Source organism: Oncorhynchus gorbuscha, linkage group LG11 (assembly GCF_021184085.1).
Source record: "Oncorhynchus gorbuscha isolate QuinsamMale2020 ecotype Even-year linkage group LG11, OgorEven_v1.0, whole genome shotgun sequence".
NCBI lineage: Eukaryota > Metazoa > Chordata > Actinopteri > Salmoniformes > Salmonidae > Oncorhynchus > Oncorhynchus gorbuscha.
The window spans coordinates 57,238,514-57,252,466 of NC_060183.1; positions in this window are offsets into that span (position 1 = coordinate 57,238,514).

A 13,953-nucleotide genomic window follows, 5' to 3' on the forward strand; every position below is an offset into this window, starting at 1 on the left:
GAGAAGGACGAAAACCGTTACAGCAGCCAATGTACCAGATGAATGAATCACCCAGTGCATGTGGGTAAAGAAATCCATACCATATTTCTAGCTCATCCATTACTTTATCTAATACCCAACTCGTATGAATGGATATCAATCCTTGTCTGAATGATTCACAGATTTAGCGAACTCTGTGGTCTCCTTGATTCAGAACGTAAACAAATCAAAAGGATTAACCCTCATCTATTTCAGTTACCTCAGAATTAAGAACCAATGATGATCTATTTTAGTCTACTTGGGTTTTGAGTGACAAGTTATATTACTCATAGGTCAAGGTCCATCTTGCAGGAGTCAGGGGGGCTCATCTGGAAGGAGTCAGATATGGTACAAAAATATGTTGATATAGAGGTTCATATGCTGCCAGAAACAAGTGGCCAACTTATTTTTTGTCATTATGTCAATATGAAATTAAATAATAAAAAGTCTATGTCAAGATTGAGCTACTCTCCAACAACTGGGGATATCACTGCTTGATAAAATGCAGTCACTAAAGAGTAGCCTAATAGAGGCCAATGACAGGTCTGTATGCATTCATTGTCTCACTCTTATCAAACAGTCAATGACAGGGAAAGTCACTCTCTCCAAGTATATGCAGATAAATACAGAAAAGACTCACTCTGATAAAGTGTAAATGTTGGAAGACAGTTCACATATTCCAACTTGAACTTCACTCCTTACCTGTAGTTGTACTAGCCCAGTTTATCAGCTCCCCGATGTACATCACCTTGCCAGGCTAGCTAGACTCCTTGCTCCAGCCAAACGCTAGGTCATGCCGACGGAGTACATCATCGACAATTTTTGAAACACAAACACATTTTAACCGTTCTAATTGGTCCCAGCAACCGATGGGTTGGACCAGAGCCAGAACACGGGTCAATAAATCGGCGTTTAAAAAATGTGTCATTGGCTTTGATACTCTGATTGGTTAGCGATGATGCAATCGCTGATGATGCACCCTTCATTTTGACGCCTCTATAAATGACTTCAACGATGGTAGTCTCAGACTGAAGTATGTAGTGAACATAGAGCAGCGGATGAATTTAGTTTGAGCTCTTTATGACAGAATGTAAAAATGTAGTGAAATGAAACACTTTTTTTTTTACCGAGTTACATATATCCAAAAAGTACTCAATTGGTGAAACAACCCCTTTATACGAGAGGTGTTCCTGATGCGTCATCCTAGGGAGGTGTGTCAAACAGTGGTGGGTTTTTAACAATGATTGGTCATTAATGCAGGGTTTAACCTGTGTTGCGTGTAGCCTAGTGCAAAGGTTGCCAATTCCTACAGGGAGGATAAGTTTAGCACCTTCATTGAACTGTGTGCTTATGGTAACATGTATGTTTATTATCTTAAGATGTTTATAATGTAACTCACTACTTTTTGGATGTTAATGAATCATTATATGAAATGGCTTCCCATTGGTTGAATGCATTATGGGTAAAGTATTTAAATCCCTGTCATTCTGTCCTAACCAGATAGGTGAGAAGTTGGGCTCCAGATGCTGTCCCATGTTATGTATGATTGAGCCTGGGTTAAGTCTTGAGCTACAGACTTGGTCACTTTTCTTTTCCATGTTCATTGTCTGTTTTTTTATTATGTAAATATTGTGGGCCTACAGTCACTGACACCTGTCTGTGTGTAACCTTGGTGAATATTAGAGCTCAGATTACAATAATCCCCCCTTCTCATGCCAGTGCTTTAATCTATGCCAATAAACATGTTTGTCCTGGATTCTCTAATCCTGTTAACAGACTGACAAGAAGAATCAAAGTCCACGAAAATATTAGAAGAGTTTTTTAGTTCTGTGGACGCAGGGAGGACCACATATACGTAGTCGGCTATTCTGTCCCACAGCTCATTAACCTTTTACTGCAGTGGACTAAATCAGGGTCACATCGAGTGTTTCTTAGTAGTCTTAAACAAATCTAAGTTGAAACAAAAGTATACACCTTACACACATGGTTATGGGCTTACAAAAAAGAAGACACCTGTACCATGTCAGATATAGAGTTGAAATGTATTATAATTTTCATCCCAATATTACACTTTATATACATCACAGAAGCTTGAAATATAACAAAACAGTTTGACATAGAATCACAGGATTTTCAGAGTGTTTAAAAAAAGAATGTTTATTAATTATGAAATTGTGAAAAATATGAACATTCCACCCACGAGGCCACTATGTCATTTGACGGCAGGAAAGGGCTAGGAAGGAGTGTATATGCTGTGGCTTGTGTGTTTTTAGTTCTGTGTGGTTCTTGTGATTTATGGAACTATATCATTTCAAATCTATTATGTTTTAAGGATTCAGTTTTCTGTAGACAGAGATGTTTTATATTCCGCATTCACTTGTGTGTTATGTAATCTGGCCTCTCAATGGAATGGAGTCCTCTGATCATCTTACTGGCTGCTATAAGACTAACTAAAGTAACTGAAACCCCTATGTATATTTTGGCATACATCTATCTCTCTCTACCTACGCCTCCTGTATTCATCCACTCATATCAAAACATACCCGGACATGAAGTTTATTTTCCCTGGATGGTTTTCTGACACCACACATGGACTCCACACATGCAACAACATGTCCAACCCTCATTGGATGAAGCAGTACACATTCTGAGAGTGAGTGAGTGAGTGAGTGAGAGAGAAATCATTCTAAACGGCTAGTCATCATAACCCCCTGCACCTATGAGGGCCAGAGGCGTAAGCACACAATAAAGGCAACTTACAACAAATGTTATATTGTATAACCAAGGTAATTCTCCATTAAAACAGGTATACAGTCCTTTATTGAAGTACAGAGTGATGCATTCATCTAGGTGTTCCCAATATGCCTTGTCTTCACCTAACATTAGTGCCATGATGGATCAGCCAATAAGCCACGAGCAGCAGCAGCAGGTAATTGTCATATTTGTCACCTTTAGAAAAGTGCTGGCTTTTGGCTGCGTGTTCCCTGTGTGATCTAATTGGACGGAGTTATCAGGAGCGAGGCAGCAGCACAGTAGAGACTGTTGATTCATATCCTGTTCAGGAGGAGAAGGGTAGTATATGAGTTGTTAGAGAGACCAGCCTGGTCTCATAGACTAGATGTAACATAGTAAATGTAAATCCGGGATACTCAATTAGTAAGATATGTCACGTTTGGTAGGGTTACATAAGACAGAAGGTTACTTATGACAAAAATGAAAATAGGGTGGTTGGTCTGGAGAGAGAGGGGGGTGACTGGTGTTTACTGTCATCCACACCGCAGGAGAGGAGGACGCTACCTTGTTTGAGAATGTGATGAAAGAGTTGAACTAATGTGTTTGTGTCGCTGGATGAATTTATTACCCCCTGCAGTTGTCCAAATACCAGTGTTGAGCATCATTCCTCACTGCAAATGACGGGTTGTGTTTCACTATCATGCTAACAGACCATCACTGTGTGATTCATCTGAGGAGCATAAAATATGCAATGACTTTACATTTGTTTTGAATACATTCATCATAGGTCTCAATGCAATGCCAAGAATACTACAGTATACTAACAGAACAATGCTAGATATTACAATGGAGAAGGGAGAAGGCACTTTACTGCAACAAATTCTGAAGGCACTTAACCAGACAGACTTTATAAATAGGTGTTGTCACATTCATGTTATTCTATAGGGTAACATCAGTTACATTTTTGACATGAGGGATTGTATGGAATTAAAGAGACAAATGAAATGGTGTTGTCATCTTCGTGAATGGACTAACACTAGTAGTAACGTTACTGTTATCCTATAAGGGGAAAACCTTATAAAGGGCTTGGAAAGTACAGTAAGTACTACATTTGAACCTTTACGTAAGTAGGATGATATGTAAACAAATAAACTATATATGTTGATATATGGGACTGGACACGATTCATCTGATGACTCAGTATTACCTAATACAGAAAAAACATTTTAGGGTAAATTATCTTCCTTGTCTTTCTGCGCACATCAAATCAAATCCTTAGTTTGAGCTATTTCAGACAGTTCATTCAGCACTGACCTCTGTGGTGTCCTATCACTGCTTTGGGGCACAGGCAGCTCATCACTGTAAACACATCAAAGTGTATTTACTCATCCCAGCCTGTCTTCATCTAGAGGGAACCAGGCTTTCATATCCATTACAGAGTCATTTGCTGGTAATATCTCAGCCAACATTATGACTGTAATTAGGTCTGTCAGTCAAACCACGATTTTAACATAATTGAGCCATAAGGAATTAGCATAAAGGCTAATTTATTTGATTATGCGTGAATTTTGAGAATTATAGAAGTGAATGACAATGGCAGGAAAAACGACTTCCCAGAGGATCATTTACAGAGTTAGCATGTACACACACACACACACACACACACACACACACACACACACACACACACACACACACACACACACACACACACACACACACACACACACACACACACACACACACACACACACACACACACACACACACCACACGCACGCACGCACGCACACACACACACACACACACACACACACACACACACACACACACACACACACACACACACACACACACACACACACACACACACACACACACACACACACACACACACACACACACACACACGCACACACGCACGCACGCACGCACGCAGGCACGCACGCACGCACGCACGCACGCACGCACGCACACACACACACACACACACACACACACACCACACACACACACACACACACACACACACACACACACACACACACACACACACACACACACACACACACACACACACACACACACACACACACACACACACACACACACACACACACACACCACACACACGCACGCACGCACGCACGCACGCACGCACGCACACACACACACACACACACACACACACACACACACACACACACACACACACACACACACACACACACACACACACACACACACACACACACACACACACACACACACACACACACACACACACACACAGTGTTATGAGGGCCAGAGGCTTCATTTCCCATTAAACAAAATCAGAATGCCAATACTGCAGACTGGGACGAGAGAGTGACCATTGGCTGGTTTGGCCAGTCTACACCTTGTAAGCTGGATACAGCCTGAGACCACTTGCACATTACACTCTTAGAAAAAACTATTATCTAGAACCTAAAAGGGTTCTTTGGCTGACCCCATAGGAGAACCATTTGAAGAACCCTTTTTGGTTCCATGTAGAACCCTTTTGGGATCCATGTAGAACCCTCCTTTTTCTAAGCATGTAAGTGATAAATTGTGGTAAAATGTCATGATCTAGTCTCATGTGTCCACTTTCTGACCAGGAGGAGAGCAACTTTGGTCTTCTGTAATACAGTGATACTCAGGAGGCAGCCGAGCGCAGAAATCCAATTTGCTCTGTGGAAGTATTAGCCTCCTGTGTTAATTCTCTCTGAAATGACTTCCATTGGGTCTATCTGCGGAGCAGGGGGACTGTGAAGGTGGAGAGGGTCGCTACTGAGCCGTGTGTTGGCGTGGGAACTGGGGTGGACATAAGCCCAGAGTGAAATACATCCATCTAATGGTGATGCAGTTCAGACACAGAAACACCCCTAAGAGCAACCTCAGATCATCTTCTCCTCCCTCTGCAATGATGAGGAATATGATGAATTACTGAGGTTCTCTCTCTTCTATAGCATTATAGTCAGCGCATTGGAATGCCTTGAACTGCCCAAAAAACTTACTTGAGGTATGATCGTGATGATACGCACACAGTGATGTAAGCTTTAATTTGTGTCTGAGCTGCACACATACATTTGCAAAGAGATGCGCTCCTGGACTGACTTCAGAAGAATTGTGGACAGAAAAATAATAGGAAAGTTAGTCAATCACATTTACATCTTTCATGTTAGGCAGTATGGCCGTGAGTATTTGGCACAGGTGAAGAGTCAAACTTGACTTCTTCTAGCCCTTTGTGGGATTCAGGCATCAAACACATCAATCACATTTCTCCTCTGCCTTAGACTAATCTGTATAAATATATTTTTCCACATATAGTTCTCATCAATATTCAGATTCATCCATCTTCTCCATCTTTTCATCCTAGCAAGCAACTATGCTGTATGGTTTACCTTCTGTCTTCCTGTAACATAGTCAGTCTCTCAGAGCTAAAACCACAGGCCTGTAGTATTGTCTCTGTAAACAACATTGTGGAAAACCCACCCGTTCCTCCTCCTCACTGGGGATGGTCCATTTGACACAGGAAGTGTCCTGTTCTGACATTTCCTGTCCAATGTGCCTTCAGGCAGTCTAATGTTACTGATGAGCTGTTTGAGGATAGCTTACTGAGATCTGACCTGCCCCCTGAGCCCACTCAGACACTCTTGACACCCATTACGAATGGGAACTACAAATGTGGCTCATACGCACAGTGCAATAGCACTACAACAACATCCTTCTCCAGACACCCATATACAGGTAAAAATAAATCCATGTTCGGGGGATCATCTCATGCTAGACAAAGGGAGTAATCTATCTCATCACCTGTTCATGTGAGAAAGCATGTGTAGGACAAACGAAAAGACAATTAAAACAACACATAACAACACATAGTATAAAATGGCAACAGAAGAAATGGCAGCAGTTTTACGGGCGCCCAACCAATTGTGCTATTATGTGTTTTTTTTGTGTTGGTTGTAATTTATTTTGTCCAAAATGTTTCTGCAACCGTATCTTTCAGCAAAAAATAGCTTCTGGATATCAGGACAGCGATCACTCACCTTGGATTAGATGAAGACTCTTTCTTCAACAAGCAAGACACACAGGACATTCTCCAAACACCCGACAGGGCCAATATCCCCGTTATTTGCAAGAGGAAGAGATGCAGGTACAGAGGACACGGAGCGGGATGCCTCGTGAGGACCCGCAGAAGGCGAGTGGGAAAGCTGCCGTTTACCGTCAATATTACTCGCCAATGTGCAATCATTGGACAATAAATTAGACCATGTTAAATGTAGAAATGTGCTGATCCTCAACACTGGAGCCCCCCAGGGGTGCGTGCTCAGTCCCCTCCTGTACTTCCTGTTCACCCACGACTACATGGCCAGGCACGACTCCAACACCATCATTAAGTTTGAAGACGACACAACAGTGGTAGGCTTGATCACCGACAACGACGAGACAGCCTATAGGGAGGAGGTCAGAGACCTGGCTGGGTGGTGCCAGAATAACAACCTCTCCCTCAACGTAACCAAAACTAAAGAGATGATTGTGGACTACAGGAAAAGGAGGACCGAGCATGCCCCCATTCTCATCGACCGGGCTGTAGTGGGCAGGTTGAGAGCTTCAAGTTCCTTGGTGTCCACATCACCAACAAACTAGAATGGTCTAAACACACCAAGACATCGTGAAGAGTGCACAACAACGCCAATTCCTCCTCAAAAGATTTGGCATGGGTCCTGAGATCCTCAAATGGTTCAACAGCTGCAACATCTGGTTGCATCACTGCCTGGTACGGCAATAGCTCGGCCTCCGACCGCAAGGCACTACAGAGGATAGTACGTACGGCCCAGTACATCACTGGGGCTAAGCTGCCTGCCTGCCTTCCAGGACCTCTACACTAGGCTGTGTCCGAGGAAAGCTTCTCAACAGTTTTTACCCCCAAGACATAAAACTCCTGAACTCCCGGACTCCCGGACTATCTGCATTGTGTGCACCCCCCCCCAACCCCTCTTTTACGCTGCTGCTACTCTCTGTTTATCATATATGCATAGTCACTTTAACTATACACTCATGTACATACTACCTCAATTGGCCTGACCAACCAGTGCTCCCGCATATTGGCTAGCCGGGCTATCTGGCAAGCCGGGCAACCCCATAGAAAATCTTTGGAGGGAGTTGAAAGTCTGTGTTGCCCAGCAACAGCCCCAAAACATCACTGCTCTAGAGGAGATCTGCATGGAGGAATGGGCCAAAATACCAGCAACAGTGTGTGAAAACCTTGTGAAGACTTACAGAAAACGTTTGGCCAACAAAGGGTATATAACAAAGTATTGAGATAAACTTTTGTTATTGACCAAATACTTATTTTCCACCATAATTTGCAAATAAATTCATTAAAAATCCTACAATGTGATTTTCTGGAATTTTTTTCTCATTTTGTCTGTCATAGTTGAAGTGTACCTATGATGAAAATTACAGGCCTCTCTCATATTTTTAAGTGGGCGAACTTGCACAATTGGTGGGTGACTAAATACTTTTTTGCCCCACTGTATATTCTGTAAACTATTGTCTTTTAACAGTTTCACTCAATTAATTCTAATCAACCTAATAATGACACACCCCTCACTATTGTCATTGGTTGCACTAATTGCACTGTTTGTCTACACAACCTGGTTCAAGCATTCATGACATCACCCTGAAGAAGGCACAGTGAAGGCGAAACGTTGGTGTTGTACACAATAAATTACTTGGAGTTTATTTATATAGTGTGCGACTCTCTTTACTTATTTTTATAGCTTACTGATGAGCTGTTGGCATGAGAAATCACTCTTCTGCTCCCATCTCTGAGCTCATCATATAACCAAATGTGTCAGGGTCACATTGAAATGACCCTGACTTGATCTACTATATACAATATGATAATTGGTCATGGTTAATGTTCTGTAAACGAACTGAAGCTGTGTAAATGCAATGAATACAGTATAGCGGTTTAGCTGAGCAGTAATTTAATTCTAAATTAAATTAGGTGTTGTTTTTGGCCACTAGATGGCGCTTTTACCCTGTAGTCAGTTGTAGCCAATGACAGTTCTCTGATTCAACACAAGAGGGAAGCAGCCAAGTGGATTTGGCAATAGTAATATCTGCAGTACTTGATTATTTTCACCAGATGGCAGATCACACACATCTCAGAAAGGCAGGTGTATAATCATTGAATGGTGGTGCGTTTTCTTGAGTCTGAACTTACAGTGCGTGACCAGTTTGTTAACGTTTATTGTGCACTGAGTGATTCGATTTGATTTAGAAAATAGAACTGTGTTTTCAACATTCTCCTGGATATTATTGAGTTTGTTTGAGCAGTATACTGAACACAAAATAACTTTTATATACTCAGGAAACAGATAGGTCATTCCTCAATGTATTTCTAATAGTGTAAAATATACAGGTTAATACACATTTTACATTTAATTTATCTAAAGATCCAAATCAATGTCTCTAAGCTCAGGGACAGTTAACTGTCTACTGTATCCATATAGATCTGCATGGGGTACAACACTTAAAATATCAAAAGAGGAACAATTACCACAGACTTTCATTATTTTTTAAGAATACTACAAGACTTAAAATTAAGGGAGGCAATTAAAACAACGAATCATCAACTAAAGGTACATGATAGCTCAACTAATTGAAGAGAAGCTTTACTAAGAGCAGAGAAACACTTCATCCATTTCCAATCAGAACCAGTGGTATTGGTTATGGTTGAGGAGTGCAATGGGTGCAGGGGTTGAGCTGCTGTTGGTTAGTAAAGGCCTGCCTCTACTAGACTAGTGATAGTGATCCTTGAACAGATGAAATGCCTGCTCCCATATGGCTGTCCTCTGGGAATCCTTTGTGCTGTGACTGACGGGCTCCCCTTAATGCCTACCATCCTTAAAGGCTCTTTCTCTTCCAACCCAACCCATACTAGCAGCTCCACCCATCCCTCTGCTCCCCCTCTCTCCTTTCAATGGAGAGCCCACATTGTCCTGGCAAAGTGTGCCTTTCGTTTTGTACATACATCCCCCACCCGCCCTCTACTCTACCCCCTCTTCCTCCTTCCCTGCACCCCTCCACCCTGCACACTCTGGTCTAGACTTAGTGTTTGTGACAAGGACTGTCTCAAATCTCCTCTGCAGCCACGGCAGCTGCTCCTGGACCTCACCATTCTTTCAGAGCTGAAACAAAAGGTGGGTATCAATGCACCTTTGTGCAATGCCCCTCTTCCGCACCCTACCCTTTGACAAGGGTGTAAGAGTGGTGGCTGATCTTTGTTTTGTTTTGGGGGGAGGGGCCTACAACCACATTAGCCATCTAATGTGGGCCAAGACCAACCCCTCCCCTCCGGGAGCCCCTCAGGCAGCACTCAGAGCACAGCTGGCAAGCCCAGCCTCCTCAGCAAATCCTCCCTCCCTTCCCCTCCCAACACTGCACACACACACACACACACACACACACACACACACACACACACACACACACACACACACACACACACACACACACACACACACACACACACACACACACACACACACACACACACACACACACACACACACACACACACACACACACACACACAGCAATGATATAGAGCTGAGGAGAGTTACAAGAGGGGATAGGGGGTTCAGGAGTGAGTGTACGCGCGTGTGTGTGTGTGTGGGGGTTCAGATTTGCCTCAGGATTGTCTGGTTGAGGAGCCATGTTTTGGCAACAGTTGACAACATGTCAGCACTGGGCTCCATGGTTACAGCAAACATGACCAAACTAGAAACCCCACCACATAAACACACACACTGGCATCACACACTCATAAACACACCCGTACACTGATATTGGTACTGAATACACTGTAACATACACACATACTCAATTAACCAATGCATTCACCTGCCACCTGCTGCAATTCTGCTCTGTCTGGGAGATAGCGGTGTTTGGATATACAGTACAACCCAGTAAATTAGGAAGAATTTCAAGCACAGGCAAGCAAGATAAGGATAAATCGTTTTTATAAAAATGATAGTGATGCAGTCATGCAGCTGACCAGTATTATACAGTACATAATTAGAGAATTTAGCATATCTTTAATTATCAGATTAATCATGAATTCAAAGAGGATATGAGATAAAGCCAACCACTGGTGATTTTCATATGAATAGCTGAGTAGGCAGGGGAAAGTGTCTGTGTGTATATGTGGGTATGTGTGTGTGTACATGCGCATATGCGAGAGTGTGTGTGTGTACTTGTGTGTGCACACGTTTATTGGTTAGGGTCCTGACCTCTGGTCCTCTGACCCCAGCAGCAGGTTTGTAAGGAGTGATATTAGCATAGCCAGCAGACTAGAGGACAACATATCACTACAGAAAAAGCCAGCTGAACCGAATATCCCTCCAGACACAACTAGTTTCATCACAACAACCACTATGGCAGTAAAAACACATTGAGTCCCAAGGTAACACTTCAGAAAGAGGATTATTCCTTTAATACTTCCCCAACACACTTTGGATTCTATGGGAAACTTTACCCACATCGTTCAAATCAGGATGAACAACTTGGCAAGAGGATGCAATGTTTACACTTTGTTGTGATGCTCTAAATGCACAAGGCAAGCAAAAAATATTTTCACCTTTATTTAACTAGGCAAGTCAGTTAAGAACAAATTCTTATTTACAGTGACAGTCTACCCCGGCAATGCTGGGCACCGCCTTATGGGACTTCCAATCACAGCTGGATGTGATTCAGCCTGGATTCAAACCAGGGACTGTAGTGATGCCTCTATGCATTGAGATGCAGTACCTCAGACCACTGCGCCACTCAGGAGCCCTTGAGTAATGCACCACCTGCAAGAGAGAGCTGTAGTCCATGGGATTAAGATTATCAAGTTAAAAGGCAGTCATTCATTGAACATTTAATAATTCCAATCAAATCATTTAATTGACTGTCCCTAAAAATAGAACCAAACAGAAACTCACTGGTACTGCAGACTAGGGGCAGTGGAAGATGTCACATCCCCCTCCCTCAGCACCATCTGCTGCTCCTGTGGCATCTTCAGCATCTTCAGCTCACTATGAAGAGAGAGAGGGGGCCGTTAGTGTTGAAAAGGCACTTGAGAAGAGCCATGTGGTTGGAACAGAGCCCTTGTAAAACGGTTGGAGACGGGGGGCAACCGGGGTTGGGTGGAAGGGGGACAGATAATGAAATATTGTGACACAGGGCAATTCAAGTATCCTCTGCCACCCCCCTCCACACATACACTGCACATATCAGAGCAGCTGTGGAGTGCAGAGATAGAAAGATGGAGAGAGCACCAGCCCTGTTGGGATGAATAGCTGCAGAGCTCATGCTTTCATATGAGTGCAGGAACCATGGGGATATTGCTATTAACATTGCATTGGGCTTCAATCTTTCTCTCCGTGCATATATGTGGATAAAGCAGCCTACTATTCCTACTACAGCTATGTTCTGATTTTCTCCTGCAAGGACACCCTCTGTATTGTTTCTTCAATGGGGGGGGGGGGGGTTAGTGGTAAAGATGGGGGAAGGGGTTGAATGGATGAATGAGAGCTGGCTTGTGCCAGGCACAGTGCCCTACCCCTCTTCATTCTCCTTGTCTTTCCTCTCTCCTCCCTCTTCTGTCTCATTATGTGGGGAAGCAGATGGAATCAGTGTTTGTGGTCTGATTGCCGGGCATATTTGTGGTATTGGTAGTAGGTTTTGGGGGTTCGGTTGGGTTTGTAGTCTGCAGGCGTTCGCTGTCTGAAAGGGAACAATAGCGCCTGCTGCACACTGACACACACTGTGCTTGGTCACTAATTAAACAAACCATTCTGGGGGGCTGATTTCATGGCTGCACTTGGCAGCTCAGTGCAGGGCCGCAGATCTGGAGGTCAGATTGGAGTGCTACTGAAGGGCGAGGACATGGAGAGGAGGGGTATTCAGATCTGGAGGGTCAGAGTTGGGGCCTGAGGGCTGGGGCAACTGTTGACTACTACAGAGAGGCACAATGCTTATGAATGACATGAAGCATGCTGGATCAGAATGACTTCACAGTTTATTTCCAAAAGCAAAAAGCCATGTTCTGAACTTCCAATGAAAGACAGCTATTCACAAATGGCATGTGGCAGGAGCAAAAGAGCACAGTGAAAAGCTTGATATATTTCTTGTTTCTTTTGTTCAGCTGTGACATACAAACCTGTGCATGGAGTAATGACTATATAGGAGTGGTTTTGTAATTCTATGTCATTTTCAGGTGTTTCCGTAAGCTACTCAGTCACTCTTATACTACTGCATAAAACACCCCTGGGATATGTTGCTCCTTATTTGAGAGTGACAGCTGAATGTTTTAAGCAGACACACCACATGGACTGCACATGTCTTTTTGTGGTGCAGGCATTTGGCAGCACACTAACACATAGGTCAGGAGTGAACTTAATAGATAAGTCAGCTAATAACAACCAAAGGTTCCTCTACCACACATCAACACTCCAGTACAAAAGTATAACCTGGCCTCCTGAGTGGCACAGCAGTCTAAAGCACTGCATCACAGTATGTAAGGTGTCACTACAACCCTGGTTTGAATCCCAGGAAGTGTCACAGCTATGGCCAGGAGACTCATGAGGCAGCGCACAAAAAAAGTAGAACCCTTGATCTGGATGAATCTTCAAAAGACATTTAGCAACACCCCTATCCTCCATCCACTGCCTCTAAATCTACCAGTGATGGAGAGTAGTGAACTACATGTGATTACATTTGGCTGTAGCTTGGTAGTAGTTGAACTAAACTGAAATCTTGGTAGTGTTTTCAGTAGTTGTTGCCAGGTAGCAGTGTAGCTAACTACTGGAACTACAGTCTACATTTTTTTGCAAAAATAACAGAAAATACGTATAAAGTAGGCAAGATTTCCTTTCTTTTTCGGCCTCAGACCTGCCTAATTCTCACTTGAAACAGTTTTTGAGTTTAATTTGCTAAATTACTTCCAACGTTAAGAAATTGGTAGCTTGTGTAATCGATGTGAAACGGCTAACTAGTTAGCAGTGGTACACGCTAATAGCATTTCAATTGGTGACATCACTTGCTCTGAGACCTTGAAGTAGTGGTTCCCCTTGCTCTGCAAGGGCCGTGGGTTTTGTGGAGCGATGGGTAACGATGCTTTGT